The sequence below is a fragment of the Lepisosteus platostomus genome, chromosome 1 (genome assembly GCF_059453375.1).
Source record: "Lepisosteus platostomus isolate fLepPlt1 chromosome 1, fLepPlt1.hap1, whole genome shotgun sequence".
In the NCBI taxonomy this organism is placed as follows: domain Eukaryota; kingdom Metazoa; phylum Chordata; class Actinopteri; order Semionotiformes; family Lepisosteidae; genus Lepisosteus; species Lepisosteus platostomus.
Genome location: NC_142611.1, coordinates 53,171,471 through 53,180,606, shown reverse-complemented (window position 1 = coordinate 53,180,606; position 9,136 = coordinate 53,171,471). Strand labels below are relative to the sequence as shown.

The 9,136-nt window shown below is 35.4% G+C and overlaps 1 long non-coding RNA gene across 1 annotated transcript in view; it reads left to right on the top strand.

The window, feature by feature from the left end:
• Positions 1–869: 869 nt before the first annotated feature.
• The window catches only part of LOC148678127 (uncharacterized), a 114,168-nt gene continuing 105,901 nt past the window's right edge, over positions 870–9,136 (top strand). Inside the window, exons 1-2 of the long non-coding RNA XR_015941115.1 lie at positions 870–1,605; positions 1,740–1,809. This is a non-coding gene — a long non-coding RNA (uncharacterized LOC148678127). The remainder of the gene's footprint in view (positions 1,606–1,739; positions 1,810–9,136) is intronic.

Sequence of the window (9,136 nt, the reverse complement as noted above, 5' to 3'; positions counted from 1 at the left end):
CTCTAATAATATTTTTAATATTGACATACAGTATATATTTGGTGCTTTTCATATAAGGTGTCAATGCTGTTTGTAGCAACAATGTATGAACCACACCAAGTTTTAAACCATAAAAAGTACAAACATGGTGATATCAATTGCTGCAAAAGTGATAAATTGTAGAGATAATGAAATGTTGTAGAAAAATTACTTGCAAAGTTGTCACAACGGAAATATAACAGTACCTCAGTGCTGCTGCAGGTACTGGGTTCACTTGTCAGGTTGGGTTATTGTAATCTTTTGGATGTATTAATATTACAGTACATGTAAGTTAACCTTAAGTAAAATGTTTGAAATATATTCCAAACTTAAATGATCTATGTGATCTTAATGTGACCACTTTATGTAGGAATGTCCCGCACAGATGAATGCTAACCTTCGAGTAACGTTGTAAAAACATTTTGTCTCATGTAACCAAAACACAACCTTCTTGAAATATTTGGAAATGCTGTCAGAAGGGTACAGTATGTGTTAACTGGCCGTTTTACAAGATATGAATCTAGTCATCTGTATTTTAAAAGCCCAAGAAGAAAAATCACTCTAATAATAAAAAGCAGTAGTTCAAGTAGAATTATTGTCGCATACACCTACAGTATTCTTCTTATTCCTTTTCTTGAGTCAGATACAGTATATTTCATTTGGAGAATATAAAGAATGTTAGAAGAAGAGATTTGCCTAACAGGTAGCGCGTACTTGGCTCACACAAACGGTGCTGATACGCCCTCTTAGTGCATATTTATGTTTTATGGTAATAAGGCGCACTCGGAGCTGGTATCAATAATTTATGTTAATGAGACCGAACGGCGGAGATTTGAAGGCGTGCTGCAGTATTTACCAAGGGTAGTGAGGAGACAGTTTATCAGAGCAGTCACTGCATAAGAGGAACTGGCACTATAGTGGTCATTTTACGTTCACATCAGTACTCCAGTCCTTTAATTCATCTAGCCATTTAGGCAGTGGATAGTTCTGGAGTCAGGTTTAGTAGACTTCCTGAAGAGCGCGCAACAAGTTAGTAAAAGCTTCTCAAAGCCGATGAGCCTGTTATAGGTCATTCTGACAAGTGGGTGAAGGTCCTTTTATTGGAACAGTTCACACTTTTTCGGGCATCCTTTGGAGGTAGTCAGTTATTTAATGGTTTTAGGTTTTATTTTTTTAAATTCTGAACATTGATGCACTGTGCATTAACACCGAGGCTGGCAATATCAGACGTTCACTGCTCCGCCTGAGTTACATGCGGAGCGTGTGGTGTTGCATTGCTGAAAAATGAGTATGAAGGTTGCGGGAGGTAAAGGAGACGCGAGGTGCGATGAAGACATGGAGGAGAAAGCAGGTTCGCAAAGACAGGACTACTGTTGCCGGACTTTTGCAAATGCTCTCTCTTTCACATTTTCCCTTGTGTCTGTAGCGATCTGCATATTTCTTGGTATACAGACCTCCGTTATCAAAGAAAGAGTATTCGCATTAGAAACTGGAAGCGGACAGTTACTTTATCATCAGGTTCCAGGCTTTTCTGTCGATCAGCTGAATTCAATGATACAAGAAAGAGTGGATGAACTACTGTCTCAGGTAGGATTTCCTACTCATTCATTGAAATACTTTATGGCTGCGTCAGTTGCACTGCAGATGATAGGACAACTGAATAAAATGATTTATACCTTCCTTTTCTTATGTTGCAATATGTTTATATTTTTATTTAACAGAGATCTTACGAACATTTGGCCAAGATAAGGACTGCACGTCAAGCTCCACCTGACTGCAACTGCCCGGCAGGTAAAATTAAAACGGTTCTGAACTGTTCTTGTCATCCGCTTATAATGTCTCATAAGCGACACAGTCCCTGTGATTTCACAATTGAGATTGAATGTGATATTTTTTACCTAAGAAAAATAATCAGTTAAAATACAGAATTGTTTATGAGTTAGAAGCGATGCATATCCCATTGCCATTTTTCTTCTTTGCCATTCGGTAAATATATGCAGTCATCGGAACATTAATTGTCCTTGCATCGAGTCTGATCGAAGAAGTAACGCAATTTAATCCTGCTTTTCAATATGAAATAATTTAATTTTCCACAGAACTGCTGTTTTCATATTAAAATCATGAAGTACCTTCTACTATTTGTACTAAATGGTGTATGCGATTTAGAATTGACTGCCGTACATGGATTTAGATGGTGTTTGTTGCCATTATAAGATCAAATAGGCTACAATAAAGACTATTGTATATACTATATATTTGTGTACATCCATGCACGTATAATTAAGATAATTAGGTGGATATTCTTAACTTTTCCATCAAAAGTAAGACTTTCATCGACAAGTTAGCGATGTAATGTATAAGATCTATCCACCCCTTTTATTGTCCAAAATACAAATGTCTTTGGCTGTGCACGCTGTGTTTTGCAGCCAGGAGATATGTATTTCTCTGTTGACAACCGGGAATGCTTCTCTAGACCTAGCGAGGTATTAAGCTACCATCTTTTGCTGAAAGTGACAGAGATACAGTGATTGTATCTAGCCACAGGTGCGCCCAGGGGAAGTATACGATTACAGGTATAACCACAAGGTGCAATAGGAAAACGGCGTGGTACGGCTTGGATTTGTCAGAGAACGCATTCTTATTATAGTAATTCACTCCTCTCCTGCTCGGTGCTGGTAGTAGGAAGGGGCCATGAAGGATGCAGACAGCTGTGTGAATCACCGCTGTTCTCATCAGAAAGTGTGGCATTTAGCAGCTATACATAGCAGCACTGGGAACTTTTGTCAAGGGTGGGCTGAATGTCACAGTGGCTGTCTTTGAGGTCGTTTTTTTCTTCTCCAGTTTTGCTCGTAAACTTTTTCTACGAATGCATTTCTTGTTATTTGTACAATTCTTAAGATGCAATTTTAAGTTTTATGTTAGTTTGAAAATTAAATTGTAATTGCTGGTACTGATATATATATATATTAATATATATTAATATATGTATTATTTTAAACTGTGCTAATCTACAACGAGTAAAAAGTAATGGATATTAGCGAATATTTATGTAACTTTCTTTTTGTGCTGTAACTTTTAAAGACCAGAGCTTATAAAATATTGTTAAAACGTTAGGTGTCAGATATATTTATATATTAATTTTATGGATCGTGCTCCTGCTTTTTCTAAAATTTATAATTTTCCTTGCAATTTTTCTTCCCAGGTAACTTTGGTAACGAGTAATTGACAGAGTGAAATTACCTTTTTCAACCAGTAGATGGAAACACTAATGCTTAGAATTTTGCAACAACAAATCACCTCCAAATCCAAAGGCCCTCACGAAAACAATGAATAGTACTGTGCTATGCATATAAAAGTGAATGCTCAAGGCTGAATTTATGAGCCACAAACTTATAACAAAGACATGCTGTCTCATTTTAAATTAACTAGTGCATCAACATTGCAGTGGTTTGTATTGCATTCCACTCATAACTTTGGGTGTTATTTAGCCCATACCATCTAGCATTCTTGTATTCACCCTAGTGAAGTAGGCCCATGTGTTTTAATTTCCTTTGATGTTAACATATTTGTAAAATACTTCCCTTAGCAGAGCTTTCTGATGCATGAAGTCGAAGACTATAGTTAACTAAACACTAACAGCAAGACAGCCTTTCTCTATAAAAACATATTCCCAGAACTGCAAATGTGTGATTTTGCAGAATACATTTATCAAAGTTGTAGAAAAGACTTAGTTCAGGGTCATGGGGGTAAAGGGGGCAGAACTTATCCCAGCAAGCAACTGGTGCAAGGCTTGCTGGGATAAACCCTGGAAGGGATGCCAGTCCATTGCAGGACACACACAGACACAGACACAGACTCATGCACACTAGGACCAATTTTCCCAGAAGCCAATTAACTTACCTTAACTTACGTCTTTGGACTTTGGGAGGAAATTGGAGCACCCAGAGGAAACCTACACAACGATAGGGAAATAAAAACTCCATGCAGATAGCACCCCAGGTTTGGAATTGAACTCAGCACTGTGAGGAGGCAATGCTAACCATTGAACCCCTGTGCTGGCCTCAGTTATGTCAGATTTATATAAATCGTATAACCACAATAACAAGATAATTGTCACACATTGGAGCAGGGGGGTCCAAACCTGGTCCTGAAGAGTCATAATCCAGCAGGGGTTATGGGTTACCCCTAATACAGTAATTTCTGAATTCTTGGAAAATTTTCAGTTTCATTTTGAACACTAAAGCAGGTGATGTGTTTAATTAAGAAAGCAATAAATCACTTCAAATTAAAATACTATTTTACAGTACAAAACTATGCATTTTAAACATAATTGGACCAATTAGCTTATAAATTGATCAAATATTTACAATTTTACTCCATAGTGACCTACAGTATAGGACCTTCCAGGCACTTAAGCACTGGAGTAAGGTTTCTGGACTGGGGTCCTATATTGGATACTCTTTTGGTAGCCGGGCTTAGATCCAGTGACTAATGGGAGGACATCTGTCAAAAACTATTCATAAGCACACAGAATCACCAAGTATTTAAAAGTTATCACTTTATAAAAATAAGTGTTTGAGATCTAAGATCATTACAATGAAACATGCCAGAAACATTTGTGTCTGTTAAAGGTAGTTTATGGTATTAAAAGTTAATAAAAAAGAAATGAACTCAAGATCCAAGTGTGACACAGAAACAGTTTCTGTTTGCTGAATGGGTGGCAAAGTGGTTTAAATGTCAGATTTCACAGACAACTAGTATTGGCAGCATAGACCACAATAGGTTCCATACTTTGTTCAAATTCTCATTCAGATGTCTGCTATTATTATCCCACCTGCGTTTTCAATTAAAAGATAGAATGAAACAAAATGAAAAAAATATTTCTACTCAGTAACAGATTCAGAAACAACACATTTCTTGTCACATGTTCTTATTCCAAGTGTAAATCACATGTTTTAAAAATCATAAATAGTACTTTACTGTAGTAAAAGTAGTTTACTACAAATCAGCTGGGAGTGTTATAGTCAAGGGTAAACAATATCACTTTGGTTACTCAGTGATTAGCAAATTGGTATTCCATGGTCAAAATAAACTTTTGACTGAAGAGGTGTATCTGGTGTTATGTTTTTTTTTGAAAGACCAATTTTGGTTTTAATATTTCACACTGTCGACAGATAATCACCTCCAAGTTCCAAGAGTCTGTATTTTCAAGAAAATGAAGTTGTAGGTAAATCAAATTTTTAGGACCAATATTTAATGGTAACAATAGCTGATAGATTGCAAACACTTCAGACATTATTGAATCTTTTGTGTTTGAGAGATGTTTTTAAAATCTATTTTGTCTATGAACCTATAGCTAATCTTGCAAAAATGTTGCTGTCTGAAACCAGACCAAGAATGCACCTTTCAAATGGTCAATATTTTTTTACACCTAATTAATAAATGACAGGTCTAATTATAGCTGTTTGTGTGGTTCTGTCTTAGAAGCAATTGTGTCATTAGAATGTGTAAGTGAAAACTAGCCAGACTCAACCCAAGCACATCTGCTACTGCTTAGAAGAAAGCCAATCCCTGCTTAACAAGAAAGACTTGCAAATATCTTACAATTTACACCAACTGAATAAGGATACATTCTGTAAGGGAGTTCAAATGAGTTTAATTGCCAGTGACTTGAAGGTTCCATTTCAGCTAGAATTATAATTAATGCTATGGGAGAGTTATCTTATTTTTTAGGTTTGGAGTAAATCTGATATTTGGCACTTTTTAAATAAGTATAAATTTAAGTTTTAGCTGGTTTTAACACAGTGTAAGTGAAATGTCACATCATGATGTTTTATTTTAAGTGAACTGTGATTTAACCAGGTGAAACAGATTACACATACAGTATATGTGCTTTTCCCATGCAATGTTATTATATTATGCTTCTTATAATACATCAATATTATGTAATATTTCTCTTTGTCATTTTTGTAAGTCATGAAATTTGATCAACAAATGATTTTCCAGCAATTCCTGCAGGCTGACAATTTGTATCCAGACTTGACTTTATTTATTGGGCATTACTGATGACATAGTAACTCTGGCAGCAAAGTGGGCCAGGAAAGAAGAGGATTAATGAACAGTTAATTGTACCATTAGCATTATCTGATGACTAGTTCTTAATTTGTAGGGATGGACTGACTTGACACAATCTAGAGCAATAGTAAAGCTGATGTCCCTACAGGAAATACAAGTACATTGTTTCAGAGAGACCTTATCTGACTCAACATAGCAGCTTTCTTGCATATGACTAGTATTGCTAAAGCATATTTCTGTGATTCTAGCACTTCAAGGGATATTTTGTTTCCCAATAAATGAATCACTTTCAAAACTGTAGCTGTTAAAGTTCACATTTTTCAGACAGGAATTTGTAATGTTTGTTTATTATTCATTTTTTACTATATTAACCACTGCAGATTACCAACTGATCATTAAACTGAATTAATGTAGGATGCCATCACTATAATATTTAAGTTAACATTTATTTCTGCATCTCATGTAGTATAATTATGAATCTAAATTTGATTTTCACATTAGTAAATTTCTATCATTCTTGAATTAAGGAGAATTCACCATATTGAATCTCCCCCATGTATTCCTAGAAGACTACAAGCAATATTTAATATCTGATTGCTAATCAATTTATCATGAATCAGATATTCATTTTATGCAGAAAAGAAATGATAATGTAAGTGTGCTTCTGAAATGATCAAGGGCATATTTTTCCATATACATTATGTGTCATTGCCCTTCAGGTTGAAAGAAAAAAAAGAAAGAAGCTTGATTTATGAGGAATGTCACTGTAAGAGATTGGTTAGAAGGAAACCGCATTGAAGCAAAGAGGAAAAAAAGGAAGAAAAAGAAAAAAAAGCTTTCATAGTTGTCAGCAAGGCTCTTCAAGAACCTAACAGGTATTTCTTGGCAGCACCCCTGGGACAATGAACTGGAGTCTAGTTAAAAGTGAAAAAATGGAGGTTAGAAGACTGAGCTCAGAGATAAGTATTGATGCCACTTTTACAGAGAGGAGTAATTCAGGAAAATATGTTAGAAAATGGGATATGTCTTTCTACAATGTATGAGATTGAATTTAAAAATAATTACTTAAATATGGAAAATCCACATTTACTGTATAACTCACCATCAGTATACAGTATGCACATGTAATTGATGTAAAGATTATCAACAGTTGTGACAGAATCCCCAAAGATGTTATAAACACATTGTTCTGTTTTTACATCTAGTTCTTCAGGTGTATGGGGTTTTAAATATACAGATATAAAGAAGTAATTGTCTGTTATTAAGCTTTGAAATTAAATTGTACTGGAAACGTTTGAAATTCTTTCTTGGTTGAGTTCCGAAACAATGGCACAATGATTCCAAAATGGTTTTGAAACATCTGTGCAAAACATCAGGCAGCAGAAATGCACAATAGGACAGCCCATACTCACTCAGTCCCTGGGGAACCATGTGGCAGTTTAGCTGACTTTCCTTGAAACACAGACTATCATCCCTGTTATCTGCTCCAACCTCTTCTGAATATGAGCAGATAAGGAGCTTCAATGTTTGTACTCAAGCACTCATCACCTTATCTTACTTTCCCCCTGTTCTTTGTCCATCAATAGGACAACGGAGACAGGCTGATGACTTCCACTTCTATTCATTCACTAATTCATACTTTCATACTGTGTGGCTACAACACAGGGTAATGTTTTCCCTGAGCTTATACTGTATACTCAAGAAAGCTATAGCAAATGGTTTGAATAACCTCTTCTCATTTGTATATTTTATTATAGTCTTATGACACATTGGTATAATAATCAAATGATGGAAATTGAAATTCAGTTTTTCTGAAATAAAAAGTATAGCACTAGTTCAAGTAGGTGGCTGAGTCAGCATGCGTAGGCTGCAAAGGAACAAGTAAACACCTGCAGAAGGCTCCACAGTCAAAACGTTGTGTTTCTTTTCTTCTCTTTTCAGCAACCTTTACTTGTTCTTTTGCAGCATGACACTAGCCAGATGTCTGTGCACTATTCTAAGTACATTTCATAGGGATATGAAATAGAAAATTAAGTTTCTGTTTAATTGTGATGTAATAAACGTAATGTCTTATCCTCATGTGCATCATAACTAAAATGTAGTTATATGTGAAGTTATCAAGAACACTGATTGGGTAGAACACAGACAGTATGATTTAATTTATTTTTTTAATTTATTATTTAAGGTATTCTGAAGCCAAAGTCACTTCATCTCCCTCTGAGATAGTTGTGCCTCTAGGCTTTTTGTAGACTTGAGACACATTGCTGGAACTGTCTAGGGGACTGTGCTTTCCTGTGCTTGTAGTCTAGTGCTTTTATTCTTTTAAAAAATATGACTCTAATATTTGTAGCAAATAGCTAGATTTATCATTTTAACATTTGTAGGTATTAATTTTTAATTAAAACTCTGGTTTTAGATTTACAGGATGTGAGGATATTACAGATTACAAATTATTTAAAAAACATATTTTCCTTCATTTAGATAGATCTTAGTTGTGTTTTGAAATCTTGTTAAAGATAACCTGGAAAAACACAAATACTGAACTTTAAACATAGAACACCATAACTGTTTTGTTTTCAATTTAATTGAAAAATCTGTGTGTGGTCCTTTTAGATGAATAACACTTAGACAGTGGAGAAATCATATGCATTCAAGTCCTTTTGTGAGCGTTCAGAGCTATGTTAAAGAGCACTTGTTTCTGATTAAAGACGAGCCACCCCACTCACCTCATTTGGAGTCCCTCTTTTTTCCCACTATCTGAAGGCACAGCCTGTTCTGCTCATACTCAATCCACTCTAGGAAGTGGCTAACAGACACCACAAAAGAAAATCTCTCTACTGTGTAGCAGTTTTTGTGCTCAGAGACACTATTCTTTTTGTTTTCTTTACTTTGGTCACTTTTTCCTGATCCCTGTCAACTCTAGGGTTAAAATTACTTTTTTCCCTTCAAACCCCAACAGTTCAAGGCCCTTTCTTGCACACAGGGGAACTGTTTGTGTGACCGAGATCACATGGATTACACAATGACACCTCTTTCTAAGAAA